Source organism: Ambystoma mexicanum, chromosome 6p (genome assembly GCF_040938575.1).
Source record: "Ambystoma mexicanum isolate Mex_15411 chromosome 6p, UKY_AmexF1_1, whole genome shotgun sequence".
In the NCBI taxonomy this organism is placed as follows: Eukaryota; Metazoa; Chordata; class Amphibia; order Caudata; family Ambystomatidae; genus Ambystoma; species Ambystoma mexicanum.
Genome location: NC_090935.1, coordinates 517756893 through 517776066, shown reverse-complemented (window position 1 = coordinate 517776066; position 19174 = coordinate 517756893). Strand labels below are relative to the sequence as shown.

General features: G+C 49.3%; 1 long non-coding RNA gene across 1 annotated transcript in view; it reads right to left on the bottom strand.

Moving 5' to 3' along the window:
- The window catches only part of LOC138511568 (uncharacterized), a 46761-nt gene extending 29638 nt beyond the window's left edge, over positions 1-17123 (bottom strand). Inside the window, exon 1 of the long non-coding RNA XR_011280632.1 lies at positions 15999-17123. This is a non-coding gene — a long non-coding RNA (uncharacterized lncRNA). The remainder of the gene's footprint in view (positions 1-15998) is intronic.
- Between the last annotated feature and the right edge of the window lie 2051 nt (positions 17124-19174).

Sequence of the window (19174 nt, the reverse complement as noted above, 5' to 3'; positions counted from 1 at the left end):
GACTTCCCTCTAGAACTCGTATATGGGTGGACAGCTCCAATACATATGGAAGGAATCGGCCTGTGCGCTTCCTCATTTCGGACAACTGGCCGGGCCATTTCGAGTGAACTTAGCCACCTTCACTGGCGTGTAGTGTAATTTATTTAGTACCTTAAATTGGATCTGGCGTAAGCCTGCATTTATAGACACCCGTTTGGTGAGGTCACAATATTTTTCCCATGCCTTGTCCGAGATGGTGCTTCCCAGGTCAGCCTCCCACGAAGCCCTGATACTATTTGTCGTGGGCGTATTCGCCTGTACTACTGCGTAGAGCCCTGAGACACTAACCTTCTGTTGTGTAGACAGTATTGTGAGGCGTGGGTGGGCAGGTGGTTCTTCTGGAAACAGGGGCCATCTGGCCTTAAAGGCCATCCGCATCCGGTGGTACTGTAATATCTTCAGTTGATCCTTCCCCATATCAACTTTAAATTCCTCTAGTGTTATGAATTTACCATTAGGATATATATCTTTCAGTTTGAATTCCTCATCTGGATCCCAGTTTTTTTGGACATCTGAGTCAAAAGAGGGTGCTATACCGGGGAAATTCCAGAAGGGGGCTTCCGAGTAATAGGGAGTCTCCAACCCCAGCCTACGAAACAATCTGGACCATGCATGCACTGTTATGCTAACCGGGTGGAATAGGCAGTCATCCTTATGTTTTTTGCTAAAGATTATGGAGCGTAAGTCGGTGGGGCAAGCAGCGTGTCTTTCAATAACAACATGAGGGGATGTACACTGTGCATCATACCAGTGCCTGATAAATTGGGCCTGCGTCACTAGATAATACAATTCAAAATCTGGGGCTGCTATGCCCCCTTTATTGTAAGGTTCAGCCATTTTTTCCCACTGATTGTCAGAATAAAGGGTGGCACCGCCACCGGACACAATAATTCCCAGGTATCTCATTTTGCTTGGGGACCATTTTAACCCATATGTGTTGGCTGGGCATCGCGTGGCCGGGGTGAGGGGGAAAATCTCTGATTTGGATCGGTTTGTTTCATAACCAGAATACTCGGCAAATTCCTGGATGGTCTTGATCGCCGGGCCTAAGTGTATATCCAGCTCACGGATATATAACAACGTGTCATTGGCATATAGGGATATGGAGTGAGTCAGGCCGGCCATTGCGATACCTCTCTGTCCCTGGTGTTCCCTAATTGCCACAGCCACGGTTCAATGGTAAGGGCGAATAGTATTGGGGAGAAAGGGCAACCCTGTCGCGTACCCCTCCCCAGCCCAAACCAGTCGGAAACCATGCGATTGGTCAGTACCCTGGCTCCAGGGTCAGAGTACAGCAGACTAACGCATCTCAAAAAGTATGGGTCTATACCAAATTTCTTCAACACTTTAAACATAAACAACCAGGATACTGAATCGAACGCTTTTTCAGCATCCAACGACACAGCCACTGCCTGAGCTTCTGGTTTTATCTGGGTCATGATGCCAAACAATCTCCTAAGGTTAAGGGCCGTTGACCTAGTGGGAATAAAGCCGCACTGGTCTGGGTGTATCAATGTGGGCATGTGCGGAAGGAGTCTCGTGGCCAGGATCTTGGCAAATATTTTAGCATCACAATTTATTAGGGACAAGGGTCTGTAAGAGGACATCTCGTTGGGCGGCCGCCTGGGCTTCAGCAAGACTGTTATTATGGCCTCTCTCATTGATCGTGGCAGAGTGCCCACCTCAACTGCCTCCTCCAATACAGACAGCAGCACTGGGGATAGCTCCTCACTTAACTCCTTGTATAGTTCCACCCCCAGCCCATCTGAGCCCGGTCCTTTGCCGCTAGCCAGTGACTTGATCGCTTCGGCGATTTCATCCTTGGTCTGGGGCTGCTCCAACGCAAGTCTGTATTCCGCAGGGAGCGTTGGAAGGGGAATGCTGTCGAGGTACGGTTCCACGTCACTCGATTTTGAATCATGGTTGGAATACAGGTCTGTGTAGAAACAAGTGAATTCCCCATTTATCCCTTCTTCGCTAGTGACCGCCGAGCCATCACCCGTTGATATACTGGAGATCATCAAGTGCTGTCTATCTGCTTTAAGGAGGTTGACCAAGGTGCATCCAGCTCTGTTGCCCTCACCGTATCTACGTGCTCTATGAGGGGCTGACATATACAGCAGTTCTCTAGCCGCTAGTTTATTAAACTCCAATAGGGCACTATTGATTTCCGCAAGGGTCTCGTTGTCATGCTCATCAGTGTATTTCGCTTCTAAACTGCCCAATAATTGTTCCACCACTCCAAGTTCTCTCCTGACTGCCTTCAGCATGACTGTGGATTTAGAAAGCAATATCCCTCTCACCCACACCTTGAAAGCCTCCCAGAGAGTATGGCGACTGTCTACTGATCCTGTATTGGTTTCAAGGAAGTGTTCAACTTCTATGTGCAATGCCTCTGCTACTGCAGAGTCCTTAAGGATGTCTGGTGGCATCCTCCATCGTCTAACCCTGGGAGCTGTATCCCTCAATGACATTTCCATTGTAACAGGGGAGTGGTCTGAAAGGGTGCGGGAAAGTATCTCACATATATCTATGTGACTCATGAGGCTTGTGGAGGCAAGCCAATAATCTATTCTGGACTCCGTGTCATGTACTGTAGAGTAAAATGTGTATTGTTTCTTATAGGGGTGTAGTGATCTCTATGTGTCTACTATTGTCAATTGCGACAGAATTTGTGAAAACATTACTGCAGCCTTGGAGGGGGATCAAGGTTTTGTATTGGACCGATCTATTGTGACGTCAATGATTGTGTTAAAGTCTCCTCCCCAGAGGATCTGTTCAGAGCCCGTATACTCCAATTCCTGTACAACATTTACATAAAACTCAGGATCATCAACGTTTGGTCCATAGGTGTTCACAAGTATCATTTTCCTCCCCGCAACACTACCCCACACTATAACATAACGCCCATGAATGTTCACCTTACTCCTACCGAGTCGAAAACCCACAGAAGGGTGTATGAGAGTGAGAACCCCCCTCGCCTGTCTGGAGTAGTCAGCATAGAATCTATGTTGTCCCCAGTTTTTCAAAAAGTCCATGTTTACCTTTCGGAGTGCATGAGTCTCTTGTAACATATTCACCTGTGGGAGGTGTCTAGTTACGTAAGCCCCAACCTTTCTAGACTTAGCCCGGTTATTTAAACCGCGGACATTCCATGTCAGGAGCTTTAACTTCATTCCGCTATCCCTTTTTCCACTGTATGCCATGACTGTGCCTCAACATCATTTCACTTGTATCGGATTGAACCAGATGAATGTCATGTGCAACGACGCCGCCAACATTTACAACCTGTAGAACCCTTTCAACTGGGTCTCCAATGCCCACCACTCCATCATGAATCCCATATATCTCAACAACCAACATTGTAATACCCCAACTCGTCCCCCCACCCACATCATCACCCCCAACAAGACGATGGTGCCCAATAACGGTCGGGTCTACCCCGATGGGCATTTTCCCCAATAACTTTGGAACTTTCCTAGGGGTGCCTGCTGCATCCATCCGGCCGCCCTTTAGGGGGCTCACAGCTCAAGATTACCTCGAATCTACATCTAAGCCGCTCTAAGCCATTCTTTTAGTTTTCACCCTCCACATGGTCTCCCGTGTGGGGAATCGGATATTGTAGACCCACTAGTCCGCTACATCAAGTCTATCTGCTCCAGGCTGGACACCGCCGTTTTGGTCATTTGCCCTTTCTCTGGGAGGTAGTGGTATAGACGCCTCCACGTAGGACATAGCTTCCGCTTGATTCTCAAAAAAATGGGCTCTACCGCCATGTTGTATTCTGATTTTAGCAGGAAAGATCAAGGCATAAGGTACATTCCGCATACGCAGTTGTCTTTTTATGGGTTCATAGGATCGATGTTGCGCCTGTACCCCAGTTGAGAAATCAGGATATATGTGGATTCTTTGGTTATCAAAGTGCAATGTATCTTTCTCTCTGGAGAGTCGAAGGATAGCGTCTCTGTCCCTATAGTTAAGGATGCGTGCTATTATCGTGCGGGGTCGTGCTCTGGGTTTCGGCGGAGGTGCCAGAGTGCGATGGGCTCTCTCCACTAGGAAATGTTCAGAGAAAGATTCAGCCCCCAGAGTATCTTTCAGAAGATGTTCCACTTGCCTCTCCATGTCGCTCTTGCCAAAGGATTCTGCCACACCCACAATCCGTATGGTATTTCTGCGGGACCTAGACTCTAAATACTCGCATTTAACCTGGGTTTTACGAAGTTCTGTTTTAATTAGGGCTATGTTGCGGCCATGTTGCATGATGGTGTCCTCGTTTGCACTTATCCTATTCTCTGTTTCTGTGATCCGCGAGCTTTCTTTCTCAACCCTGGCCTTAAGGGATCCGATCGTCGCCACAATGTCGTCAAGTTTGACGTTTACTGCCATAAAGCCGTTTTGTACTAGCATTGCCAAGCGCTCCAATGGGTCTTCATCCTGCCTGTCCAGTTGTTGCTGTGCTTCATAAGGCGCCTTGCCTGGTTGAGAGCTCGCGAAGGAATCCATCAGGCCCGTCCTTTTCCCTCCCGTGCCTTTTTTTGAGACGCGGCTCATGTGGAATAGTGTGTAGTCTGGGAATGGGTTATGTCCTCCCACGTGTACTGTCGTTGATAGAGGCAAAATGATATGCGAACCCAGTGTCTCCCTCGCTCACTGCCTGGGCCAAGTGGATGTGCTCCCACACTTGCTCCAGATCAAACAGACCAGTATTGCCACCATGAGGCCCCCCCCGGCTATTCAGGATGCTTGGAGTGTGTAGTTTATAGGGGGGTGGCCCGCGTGTCCACTTCGGACGATGCAAAGGGATTTATTGGGATATATCGGCCAGTCCCGCTGTTGTGGCCCCTCGGGATGTTGGGGGCCCCCCGCTCTCACAGCAGGGGCGGATATGGAACCAAAGGCCGTATCACTCCAATCAGTGCGGGGCGCTGTTCTCCGCTTCCCACCGCTTGCATCTGCTAGTAGCCGCTCGGGCACACACCAACAATGCAGGCCACAACCCCCACCTCCAACCACCCGCTGCGTTTGTACTGCCTCGTATCAGAAGTGGAGTCGGGGTCGCACAAATTTCGCACCATCCAGGGGTATCGCCTCGGTCGGTCTAGTAGCCCCGGGCAGCTTCACAGCATGGGATCCACCGATCCAGCTGCACTTACTTGTTTTTGCTGGGTCCGCCCTCGCACAGCGTTCCAGGCGCTTCCGCACCGGCGGTGTCACGAAGCGGGCCCAAGGACAGCCGCCTCACGTCCTCCGAGGCTGCCTCCAGATTCGTCCGACACCGGAGCAGCCAGCCGAGCAGGTATCCCCTCCGAACTCCGCGGTGCCGCAGATCGAGGATGTTGGGTCTCCGTAGCTCCGCTATGAGGGTTCGGCACCACCACGCGTCGCGCCCCTCCCCCCTCTGCGGCCTGCTCCTCTGCGCTCAGCCAGCAGATTCCAGCAGTAGTGCCGTGGGGCGGCGACGCCCACACCACGCAGCCGCCTCTCTCCTTCGGGTGTAATCACTCAGCAGCCCGGGCACGGAAATTCTCAATTTTTGCAGGGGACCTTCAGGAGGACCTTTGCACAGGAATCTTCGTGTCGTTAGTATAGAGAGCAGCGTAGAGAGGATATTCTTAGATCAGGAGCCGGAGCTCTCCCTTCAAGCAGCCATCTTTGATGCGCGCAACAGCGCCCCCTCTGTCTGGTGGTTTTCTTAAGAAGGGCAGACAATGGCCCCACCGCATGAGCTCTAGGGCCCAGGAATCGGAGGTAGCCTCATGCCTTTTGGGCCAATGCTCTGCCAGTCGTCCACAAACCAGTAGGTTGTGCAAGGGGAAAATCTAAGTGGCTTAGAGAGTCAAGCCACTACCGCTGTTTGCTGGCCTCTGGAAGCCCCCCTGCCCCTTCCAGGGCACAAGAAACACTTCTGCCCCTGCCAGGCTTGTGGGAGCTGTGCCTACCTGCTGTAAGGTACATAGCGCCTGTAGCCTCTGCCCCTAGAGGCAAAGCTGAAGGCAGGTTTGCCTGGCTGCGCAGCTAGGCCCAGCCATTTTGGCAGCTAATTGCGACTCCTTACATTTTCCAGGGAGGAGTCAGCTTACTGGCCAAAAAGATGCTCACCTTCAAAAAAGTGTGTTGAGCAGCCTGTTCTGGACGTTCAGGGAGAAGCCACAAGTTTTCATATAAGATGGTCTTAACCCTTTATGTGCCATGGGTTTTTCCCCCAGTGCCAAGGCCTTTTTTGGTGATTTCGGTATGTCGCCATTCACTTTTTTGTTGCATGAGATATCGCGGCCAAATGTGGCCCCCTTTTTTCCTACATGTAGGCGGTCGTAACGCCAGCCAGAAATCCTTGGTTGCTGTAAGGGGCTGAGAGAAAATAACCAAAAAGGGCGAAAATGTTGTGTTTTTTCAAAAAATGCCAATAAAATGATGTACAAAGAAGCCTGTGGATTTTTCCTTCTAAGAGCTAGGAACAAATGGTTTGCTATGCGGAATTCCCCAATTTCCTGACTTTCAAGAACAGGTTGAGTGGAAACGAAAAAAAATAATTTTGATGTGGTTATCAATCGTTTTGTGAGAGGTAGGCGATGTTGGCCATTTTTGCCAATTGGACATGCATGGAGGGAATGGAAGAAAAGGGTAGGAAAGCCGAATTGGAGGACAGAAAGGCATTTATTTCTGAAAAGTAGACAAAATTCCAAGTTCAGGAAGGGGTGATTTGCGCAGGTCGGGTGCAAAGACTGGAGGGGGGTGTCTGTACTCCTGCTCTCTATATGGCAGAGGAGAGGCACAGAGGACCCCAGCCAAGATTCTCTATAGGGTAGCACTGGTCGAGCAATCAAGGCCTAGCTTCTCAGGAGGTGATGCAGGCTGGTTCTTAAGTACAGTGTAGTCTCCAAGCCCTCACAAAGTAATGTCCACACACTGTATTAGTTAAAACACAGTCTTTATATAATTCATATTCAAGTTTATGTACACTATCACAATAGCTCACTTTGTGCTCAGAAAATCCACAATGGCAAATACATACAGTTCTAAAGTGGTACCACAATTATTATCAGATATCATTAAAGTGTATGAACTATATTCTGGTCAAATGTCACACAGATCAAGGAAAAAAAGTAACCAACAATAGATATAGGAGGAAAGCAGTTGGTTAGAACAATGGGCAGAATACTGACCCCTACCAACTAGGCACAATTCTGTGTAGAGATCCCCCCCACCTGGGCAACCTGTAAATTAAAGATGTATCACAAGCCCAGTCAATATATTGTTCTATGGGCCTCATTACACGGACGGCGGTGGACCAAGGTGCTAGTAGCACCTTGGTCCATGCCGGTAAAGTACCGGCACCGCCTTGGTTTAAAGGGGAATTACCGCCCTATTCCAAGGTTGGTGGGGCGGTAATTCCCCCTTCCCCCATTGCCCTTCCCCATTTTTGCCCCATAGGGCATAATGGGAATGGGGAAGGTGCTAATTACTGCACTGCAAATTGTGGTAACGTAATTAGCTCCCTGGTCCCTTTGCGGGTTAGTTTTTAACGCCTGCAAAAAGCAGGCGTTAAAGTCTCCAACCCGCAAAGGGACTTCGTAGTAAGGCGGTAAGGGTTAACGGTCACCGGTACCATTAATGGTGACGGTTAACCCTTACCGCCGTCCGTGTAATGAGGCCCTATAAGTCTTATTTCCTTCTATAAGGTTTCTAACCCCCCCCGCCCCCAATGTACCTGGTAGAGCAGAGTTCTTCAGTGAGGCGTCTATGGATCCTTATTGAGTGACTCCCTTTAAAGCAGGAGCCACGGATCGTCAAGAGACGTTGAAGAAGGTGAACTTGGCATCAACGGCGTCAATGAAAAGTTCAATGGTGCCGAGACCACAGCGTCGATCCAGACGGTGCTCGTCGGTGACATCCTGCAAGATGAGGTGTGCAGGGCACCTCAGTGTTTGATAGTTCAGGACCGCAAAGAGTTTCTGAAGAACTGTGGCCCGGCAAGGGCATCTAGTGGATGTCTTTGTGGTCTTCGGGTGGCGGGAAACCCACCGGCAGATGCTCCTCGGCGCGTCAACGGCCTGGCCTTTTCCGGCAGGATAAGGCAGGCGGTGGTGCAGACGAGCGCATCCGTGAATCAAAGGTCTTAGGCACAGGAGCATGCGGCTCCGGTCATCGGCAGCACAGCGTTAAGCGGTCCCCTCTTCTGGGCAACCCGGCTTCGACGGGCCTCCAGCGGTTACAGCGATACTCCGAACCGTGGTCGACTGCAATGGACTTCGACAGCGTCGATGTCCGGGTGCTTTACTTCGTTCTCCTCAGCAGTCCCCGTCTCCGGTCGGCAGCCTATCGAGGGGCTGACTTCCACGAAGCTTAGTGGTGCTTGATGGTACTTCAGAGCACGGGAAGAGGGCGCCTAATGGGTACTCTCTCGGATCAGTCCTTGATGAACTCAACAGCTTTCGGATCGGGTCGAAACAAATGCAGCAGCAGTTCTTCCAGCTGGGCGGCAAGGATAAGCCGTTCTAGTTACTCTCCAAGCGTCAACTCAGCTTCTGAACAATTTCCAGTGGTGAGAGGTCCCCAGATATACTATTCTGTCTCTCATCCACACTGCTGGGTCACACTCTGCAGCCAATCATACAGAAGGGCATTAATGCAGTCAGTCAGCCAATCAGGCATACAGTGCATTCAGGCCATGCTCCTCCCTCTCAGACACTCACAACAAGGAATGTGTTTTGGGACAAGTACCCAGCCATTCAACACTACACACTGCATTCATCCCAGTTTCAGGCAGGGCTATCTCAGTCATTGTGTCATACACCAGAAACCAGACATCCACAGCAACAAGTGCATATTGGTCACACAATCCATTCACCCAGGTCCCACCCACAGGGTGTACCCACAACATAGTTACTGGGAAATCTCCAGCCAGTCTGGCCTGGACTTCACAACACCACCATATATGGAACCTCCACCCAACAGCCAGTCAGGGGGAAGGGACAGAGTCAGGGCTTCCCAGGACTTTGGGAAAACAAGGTAACAGGCACTAGAGAGCAAGAGGCCACAGGGGCCATCTGGTTTGCCATCAGGAATCAACTGATTCCAGTGGCAGGGCCTGGATATCCCAAAATGGAGGATACCCAGAGCACCTGTCAAATTCAGCATGGAGCTGCCACCAGCCCATACCCTGCTCTGTGAGCCACACACAGATTCCCAAAAACATACACTAGGGGCACAGGGTTGCACCCTCACCCATGGGTGCCATAAGGGTATCCCATGGGTCTGTACACCAAACCAAAAACAGGAAGAGCTGCACTGCCAGGAGTCCCACATGGACTCCTGGGCAGAAAACAATACAGAACACAAATTAAAAAGGACTACAGGACAAGGACAGGGAGGCCCTGTCCCTCCAATGCATTTCCAGCATCACATCTGGCAACAACTAGGTAGGGGGAAAATGCCATAGTTTGGGGAAAAAGCAGGAAAATTAGCGCAAAAAGGGTATGTGGTGGACATGGTTGGCTAGGTACGGCAATGGCTTCCATGAATTCTGAGAAAAACAATGCTCCACTACATTCCCACGACTCTTGCAGTTAGGAAAGCACACATTTTTTATAGTGTTTCACAAAACAAGCAATACCACAAGCCAAACACTGAGCCATGGTACACAGGGGTTTTATGCTTACGGCCTGAACAGACGTACTAAGCATGTGTAAATCAGGAAAACCAATGTGGTGAGGAATGACAAACATACATTTCTTGAAAGAGCACAGGCAGACCTTTTCAAGGGTAGGTGACCTGTGCAGGGTAAACAAGTGCATGGTGCCTAAAGCAGCGAATAAATGTAGTGCACATTTGGGAAATGAAAGGGTTGTGACAAAGGGCACCAGCAAATGGGTCTAGACATTATGAAAACCACACAAACACAAATGTCATACCTTCCCACGTTCCCACAGGTGTTCCGATGAAAACAGTACCTCACATGTGTGGGTGCACCTACCGGGGGCAAAAGGAAAAGGGTAACCCACTGGTATACCCAAGCCTTTCAGCACAACACATTTTGTTTGTGTGCGCACCCTACAAATTTGGGCCTAGGGTGTCGAAGCCAGCAAGGAAAACAGGGAACCCCATGCATTTCTGAAAAGAAGACACCCGTGGGAATCTAAAGAGTCTGGCTTACACAAATCAGCCCAGAATTTATTACCCAGAACCCCCGGCAAAGACCCACATAGGAGAAGGGTGCCCAAGGCCAGGGATATTACCGCCGACTTTGCTGGAGCTCTGGCTGGCCTGTGTTACAGCTTCTCCCCACCAGGGAGTCTCGGCAGTATGCCAATACCTCCCCAGAGGGAAAAGCTGTAATGCAGCCCAGCCGCAACTCCAGGACGGTTGGAGGTGATGTCCTTGGCCTTGGACATCCATGTACCAAGTGGGTGTACCGTCCCCTAAGCACATCGGCAGCTCCAGGGAGCCGCGGCAGGATCCCCATTCCTCCCAGGAGGCGACATCTGTAACGTAGCACAGCCAGAGGTGGAGCATGGGCTTGCAGATGGACAACCCACATGGGAGGGATCCGCTCCCAGGGAAACACCAATGTTCTGCTGGCATGGGGGGCAATTTGTGGCCTGCCCCTGCAATTGTGTCCCAGCCCACCAAAATATCTGCCCAGACCGCCCATTCCCACCCACACCACCAACAATCCAGCCCCAGTCTCACCCACCCCACTGACAGTGGGCCCTAACCATAGAATAATAAAAAACAGTACTCACATAACATTGCAGCTGCTCGCGTAGAAAAAGCTGTAAACAAAACAAAAAACATGTGTTACCTACGGTCACACCAGCAAAAACAAATCAATATTTTTCAAGCATGCCCCCTCCCTTGCAAGCCATCCCATGTGATCTATTGAACCTCACGCCCCAGTGAAAGCCCATTTGCCGCTTCCTACGGGCAGATAACTGCCCCCAGGGAGGGCTGCATGAGGTGCCCCCCCAAGACTCCATTTGGGGTGGGGGGAGAAGCCCACCCCAAAACGTCAGACAGGCCCCCAATGGATGGTGAAGTAGGGTTTGGGCACCCTGGGGGCAGATTGGAACACCAATGTGCCCATCTGCGCCAAGGGAAGTTTGGTAAACAAAGAAACAAATGGTAGGCTGCACTTTAGGGGGGCTGAGGGGCACCCTAAACTGCCGGAAAATTTTGAAATGTAATGGGGGGTGCACCTCTCCCCCCCCCAATTGGAGGGACAGAGGATGAGATGTAGCCCTCCGTGGGGGCAGACAGGGGGGGCTGTCCTGCACTCCTCCCTGGGGTCAGGTGTCCCTTCCTAGGAGGAGATACATGGGCCCAGGGAGAGCTGCATAACATGGCCCCCACTCCATTGCGGGGGGGGGTGAGTAGGAGGTCACCACCCGTGCCATTAGAAAATTCCCCGTCAGTCCGGTATCCTACAGTCCCCCCCTAAAATGCATTCCACCATTTTCCTTTGGTGACCAAACTCCCCTTGGCGCAGAGGGGCACATTGGTGTGCCAATCTGGCCCCAGGGTGCCCAAACCTTACTGCCCGACCCACTGGGGGGCCTGTCCCATAATTTTCAGTGGCCCTCTCCCCACTCACACCAAATGGGTGCAGGGCACCTCATGCAGGCCTCCCTGGGCCTCCTACAAACGGCTGTGTGAAGTACACCCCCCTCCATTTGGGATGGGGGAGAGGGACACTAAAAATTGTGGGACAGGCCCCCCCAGGGGGTGGGGCAGTAAGGTTTGTGCACCCTGCGGCCAGATTGGCACACCAATGTGCCCTCTGCGCCAAGGCAACTTTGGTAAACAAATAAAAAAATTGGAAATGGCAGGCTGCACTTTAGGGGGGGCTGAGGGGCACCCTACACCGCTGGGGAATTTTGTAATGTGAAGGGGGTGTACCTCTCCACCCCGACCCCAATTGGAGGGGCGGTGCATCTCATGTAGCCCTCCTTGGAGGCAGATAAGTGGGGGGCTGTCCTGCACTCCTCCCTGGGCTCAGGTGTCCCTTCCTAGGAGCAGATATCTGGGCCCAGGGAGGGCTGTATGACATGGCCCCCACTCCATTGCATGTTGGGGGGAGGGGGTCACCGCCCCGTCCCATTAGAAAAATCCCTGTTGCTTTGGGGTGCCCCACAGCCCCCTAAAATGCATTCCACCATTTTCGTTTTTTTCATATGGTATCCCAACTCCCCTTGGCGCAGAGGGGCACATTGGTGTGCCAATCTGGCACAAGGGTACCCAAACCTTACTGCCCCACCCACTGGGGGGCCTGTCCCACAATTATTGGTCGAAGACTCTGTTGTCGTGTTCCGCAGAGCAGCAGGTCAAGCGCGCAGAAAAAAGTAACTGCAGTATGGGGCGTGGTGACATGGCATATATATGATGCCCGGTGTCACGTCCAGAGCTGATGGCCGAGCACCGAGCAAGACCGATCGACAATCGAGTCGAAGTCACTACACCCCCCTGTCGAATAAGTTTCCGAGAAGCAGAGCTGGATGAGGATATCAGATGAGGAAACTGCAGGAAAAAGGCAATCCATTGAATAAGTGATCAGCTAGAAGGAACACCCAAAAAAGAAGGGTATCACAGAGCAAAGAAAATTCTAGCCCACCTAGTCAATGAAAGGAATAGAGTCAGTTGGTGGTGCAAGGGTGGGGACCTGCATGCGGAGAAACACAAGCGTGTGAAGTCTTCCAAAACATGAAGTTCTTTTAAAGTGACAGCTATCTTTTGCCATTCAGCTTTTCCCTTCCCCCACCTGCGAAGCAGGCGCTCCCAACTAGCTAGGAATGTGGGAAAGCAGAATGAAAGAGTTATTTTCATCTTGCGCATTCCAAATATCATTGTTGTGGCTTCTGGAGAGAACTACCCTTTTTTTTCTTCTTATCCTAACCTAGCAAACTATTCCGCCCCCGATTGCCACAGACCCTAATACACAGGTCTACTTAACTCAGAATTCACACAGGCTCCTCACTCAGACATAACTTATATGGCTACCTGCCCATGGTGATTCCAACTGAAAGGGGAGGATAGTGAACAGAGTACATGGTAACCCATGCACACCCATGGAAACTCAGTGGAGGTCTATGGGGTGAGCTTACAGGGAGGAATTGGATGGCTACTCAAAAGCGTACTGTGGTGGCCAGCCATTGGAGAAATTAAGGATTGGCTTTATCTTTCTGCATGACCATCCTGTCAAAGGGACTAATGAAATCATAGTGAGTGCCAGCAACATAGGACTTTTTTTGGCAGCCATAACACGCTCACTGTTTTTTTGTAGTGTGCAGTAGCTCCGGCTAACTTAATTTGGCCCTCTTTGTGCTCCCGCCTGTGAGGCTAAAAAAACTTTGGGTCATCTTCGACTCCACACTCTCCTTCTCTCCTCACATCTACCAGCTGCACCTCCTCAGTGGTATTCTTCCTTTCCTCTCCTTCCCCAGAAGCTCACGGTCTCCAGAGCTCTGGTTCTCTCTAGGCTAAACTACTGCAACAGCCTCTTTATAAATCTGCCTGCTTCTATTCTCTGCCCTCTGCAACCCATCCAGAACAGGACTGCAAGACTTGTCCTTGGTCTCAAGCCCAGGGATCCTATCGTATCTCTCCAGGACTGAAATCTCTGCACTGGCTTCCAGTGGCTGCAAGGATTGAGTTCAGAACCCTCTGCATTGTCCACAGGCCTTCTGGGGTCTGGGGTCTCAATACCTTCAACTCTCTCTTGCTAAATATCTTTCTTCTAGAGCTCTTCGCTCATCCACCTCAACTCCTTCAGGGTCAGTCGCTTCTCCAAGCAACGAGATGGTGGTAGTTCTCTTTCTTCGTCTGGGGCCTCCCTCTGGAACAGCCTCCCTGCCTCCCCGAAACTTGAGGAGAATCAGCTCCAGTTCCAGAAGCACTTCAAAGCCTTTCTCTTTGCTTCTTCTGACCGCCTGGCTGAAACTGAAACTGCACTGGTTACCTGGCCATCCTCTGATCTCTGGCCCAGGTCCCTCCCCCACCAGTCACACACACCTGCACTGCCTCCCTGGCAACCCCGACACCTGATGTCTGCACTTACCCTTTCACTTGCCACCCGCTGGCCGTACTTTACTAATTATTTATTCTACTATCCCATGTACTGCACTTTCCCCCTTCAGATGCACTTGTGATCTGAATGACACCTGGCCTAGTAGGATCCCTGTTTTCCCTCAGTTTCCCCCTTCCTTGACTGTCGCACCTTGAAACACTTGGGTATAGGCGTGTTATAAATGCCATATCATATCTTCTGCAGGGAAGTGTATTGAATGCTAACTGCTGAACTAGTGACTCTGGGATCAAACCGCAGCTTCCTCTACTCGACTAAATGGTGTAATCTTAGGAAAGTAATAAACTCATGTTGTCCTGTTTTCACTTGCTCCAAAAGCTGCGATCCAATAAAAGCTTCCAGTATTGAGGTATGCTGAAGTCCTCTCAAAGGCTCACCTATACAGAGCAAGAATTATTTGTGGGGAAATTATAACACTAGGGATAATTTTTGTGCATGCATGGACAATGGTTTCTAAACAGTTTATTGCTGGTAGTATGAAGCTTAAATTGCTACTATTCATAATTAGGACAGATTGCACGCTTTTCAGATGCCACAATTAGGGGCACCTGTCTTTTTATTCCACTTTAAAACATTACACGGACACCTAAGGTCTGTCAAAACCAAAATCCTTTACAAACTAGAAATACGTTTTAAAACCGTTCTATTTTTGGATGCTCACCCTTCAGAAAATGACCAGACCCTCAGTAGACTAATGGAAAACTGACTGAACAACTTCTGTGAATGTCAACTACAGTCCATTTCAGCATGTCACAGTCTTCTTGACATTGCCATCTGCACAACTTGCCTACGACAGTTTCACCCGGCCATAGCTTAATCTCCATGACCAAACTCTACCTTACCTTTCGGGGTCTAGTAGTATTTTCGGTTGAGCAGGGAACTGGCAATCCCATGGAAAATAATTGCACCCTTACCACTCCGCTCCTTTGTGCTTTGCACACTAGCGTGGCTCACATGCCCCAGAGAAAAGTCCTCTTCCCCAACTATTAGAAGTTGTCTTGGGAAGGAAGCATTGTCAAGTGCTTCTGCACTACTTTAACGGTATCCGGTAATAATATCCCTATTTATTTTAATTATTTTTTATTATTAGTTGTTTATTAGTTTGATCAACAAACTTATACAACATAAAAATACATTACAAAACTAATTTCATTAACAACCGTTGTTCCTCATTTCACAATAATATCCCTATATATATATGGTCACCGTATATAATGTCGCCTGGATAAGGTCTTGGCGACATTATATACGTGACCATATACATATATGTAGGGAGCAGGAGTTGCAGGGGTGTCCCCCGCTCGTTCCATCTAATAATGTCCCAGCAAAAAAAGGCAATTTTTCGGTGATTTTTTTGCATGACGTTATTTTTGTGGGGACATTATTACATAGAACCACTTTAACCACAAGCCATGACTCACATCATGGAATCTATTCAGCACCTCGTTATACCACAAGACCAGAGACGGACCACACCTGCTGAATAACAAGAAGCTGGTCCTATACATTGCTCATTTCATTTCTTTTTTATTTATACTACAGTGGCATACATGTTACCACAACACATATCTAGGCGAGAGAGCCACACCATATAATACCAACAGCAGGTGAGCAGGTAGGTTTCAGCGAAGCAATGACTCAGCCTGGATTACAATACATCATAACACAGTTTACAGATCAAGTGACTGACTTCTGTAGGAAGCTACGAAATAGTCCCCATATGTATTTGGATCTGCAGGTGAGCACTGTCAATGAAATATAATTCTTCCCTCTCATTATTATAGGTCAGTTCCTTGAGCCACTCATTAACAGTGGGAGCTTGTTACACTAGGTACCCAGAAAACAACCAGTCATGAGTAGAACAAAGAAGGTGGCTTACCGGGACTGTGGCTTTTTCCTGGTTTGAACTGCTGGGCCATTGTGATTGGGATCCTAGATGAATAAAGACCTTCCTAATGACCAACCCCACTAGCCAAGAGAACCTAAGGCAAGCACAGCGGATCAATTGAAAAGGTGCAGCAATCCCTATTACGGGGATAGCCGGTGATTAGAGCCACTTCTTAATGGAAGGTCTCTCCGAGGAAAAGAAGTACCGGATTCAGTATGGAAAAGCCCAGAAACTAGCCCCCAGCCCTTTACTGCATATGAACAACAAAATCCTTATAAGTGCCCTACATTGGACAGTGAACAGTTGATCTCTGAAGGATCCGGGAAGGTCCAGAAAAACAGATAAGGAAGGGATGTTAGGGACTAGACGCATACTGGCCGGAGGGACGCACTAGTGTAGGGGTGCACCATATCCATTGGAAAGAGTCTAAGTCCAGTGCACAGTATGTTGGAGTTGCACCAAAAGAATGTTGAAGGAAACAGCAATAAGTCGTGTATGGTGAAAGTGGAGGTAGAGTCCAATTTAGGAGAGAGGAGCAGATTGAGGCCGTTGATAAGGGCTAAGCCCAGTAATGAGCATGTTATTTGCAGGGAGCAATCAAGCGATGTAGCTGCCTTGTAGAGGTGAGAGGAGAAGTATTGTAGCAGTGTCTAAGTGTGGCTCCTAATCCACAAGATGACGATCGCCGTGTGAGCCTCGCGGCATGATGCTGCAACAGAAGCCAGCGACGCCGCGGAAGTCGTGCAGCTGGAATGAGCAGCTGGGGTTAGTAGCAGCGAAATATGGATGAACCGCAAGTCTCTAGCTGCCTAATACAGCAGTAGGCGAATGTAGCAGCGAATATAGATCCACCAAAATATTGGCGAGCCGCGCATGTCTTGCGGCATAGATTCAGTAACAGGTGTATTAGCCGCGGTAAGCGCGCGGCTGAATGTAGAAGCTGAATTGAATGTTCAATGGCTCCTCCGCCGATGGACAGCTAAAGCTTTCCAAGGGGTGGAAAGAAACTGGAAACAGTGTTGCCAGACAGGAAAACACGAAGAGGAAACCAGAGCTACGATGAACCAAAATCAGTTAGAAGCACCGGGCTCCCACCACAGCCGTCCTTAAATAAAGTACAACGCATCCAAAGGCATGTGACCTGAATCACGTGAAGCATGTTCATTTAGGAAGAACAGCCGGTCAGTGAGAACGGCGTCCAACAAACGCCGTCTCCAAGGAAACCACCGAGTGAGCCTGTAACGGGTATAGAACGGCCTGGCTACCGTTCTAGGAGCATAATATATGCTTTGATTATTCTAGAGGGAGCACAAAAGGGAGCGGCTGGAGCAATCCCAGCAGGCATGACAGAGCTGCACCAGAATTCCAATATTTTAGAATGCATTTTTTAGCAGTCAACCCAAGTTGAAGAGTTGGCAGATTTTTACAGGAACCTTTCCAATATCCCTCAGTAAACATTTGCGAGGGGACAGCGTAGAGGGAATCCCAGGAAAGTCACATAGCACTTCTCAAACTGTTTGCCAGAAATGGACAATGCATGAGCAACTTCAATACATATGCAGGGAGTCCGCAGCCTCTGCATAACATTTTGCACATTGGTCACCAGCTGCTGGTGCAAATTTGGAGACTCGTACAGGTGTGTAGTGCAGTTAGTGGAGTACCCTGAATTGTATTAACCTAAAAGGGGCAGGGAGACCTCCTTTGTCAAGCGGCACCAGCACAGCCATTGGTCCTCGTGAACCATTATGCCTAAATCTTTTTCCCATTTCCCCTTGGCCCTATGACTGATGGTTGATTAGACTGACAGGCCTTATATAGTCTTGACACTAGTCTTCTGGGGTCTTTGTTGGTCACCAGTAATTCCAATGGTATATAGGGGTTCGGTTCAGGAGTAAATGAGGACCACCGGCAAGGGAAAGCTGTCCGCATTCTAAAATATTGAAATATTCTAGTTGGGTTACAGTCCAGTTTGTCTGTGAAATCTTTAAATGTAACAAACTTCCCATCAGTGAAGAAATCATGTAGTGCCAGCTCCTCACCGGAATCCTACCCACTCTGCATATCTTTGTTGTAAGTCTGGGAGTGGGGGGGGGGTTGACCTGGACATCTCCACAGGGGAACCGATCCGCAGTACGGCATCTCCACCCCTAGTCTGTTATAAAGTCGTGACCAGATGTTTACTGTTGTGTGGACCGGATCAAACAAACATGAGTCAGAGTGTTGAACTGCCAGGATAATAGATTTCAAATTTGTGGGAGGGGCAACTATAGGTTTCGAGAACAGAATGTATTGGGGTATCATGCGAGGAGTACCAATAGCCTGCATATTGCACTTGGGAGGCAATGTAGTAGAGCTCAAAGTCAGGGGCCATAAGGTCACCCTGCTCATATGGTCTGGTCAGAGCCTCCCATTTAATTCGCAAGGCACCAGTTCCCCATGTATATTTGATTGCTAGGGAGCGTATTTTATCAAAGAAAGAGTGGCCTGGCCAAACCGGTATACCACAAAAGTAATACAGCAATTTTGGAACCACAATCATTTTCAACAATGAAATTCTGCCATATAATGATATACGGAAATGTTGCCCAAAGTTGCAGCTTAGCGGCCAGCATGTCTATGTAAGTCTCACGGTTATCAGCAAGTAGAGAGTGGTGCAATCGGGAGACCAATATACCCAAGTTTTTAAATTTATGTGGGGCCCATCTGAATCCCATTAGATCTGCTGGGGCAAGAGCACCATCAGTCAGTGGGAATAGTTCCGATTTAGCCTCATTAATGTGGTAACCAGAATGCATTGTGAATCTGCGAATCTCCTCCAGGAACGGGGCCATGTCTAGTTCAGGATTGCGGGTGTATAACAATGTGTCAGCATAAAGGGATATAACTTGCGGTGGGCCAGATATAAGTAGACCACTGTGGCTGTGCCTATGTATTATTATACATGGAAGGGGTTCAATCGTCAAAGCAAAGAGCAATGGAGACAAAGGGCATCCCTGCTGAGTACCGCAGCCAAATAGAAAAGATTGTGATAATGTGGCACCGGTGCGCACTCTGCCAGTTGGGCCAGCAAATAGCAGGCTTATAAATTTAATGAAGTGATTCCCAGTTGCATTTGTCTAAGGACCGCAAAGAGAAACTGCCAGGAGACAGAGTGGAAGGCCTTCTCT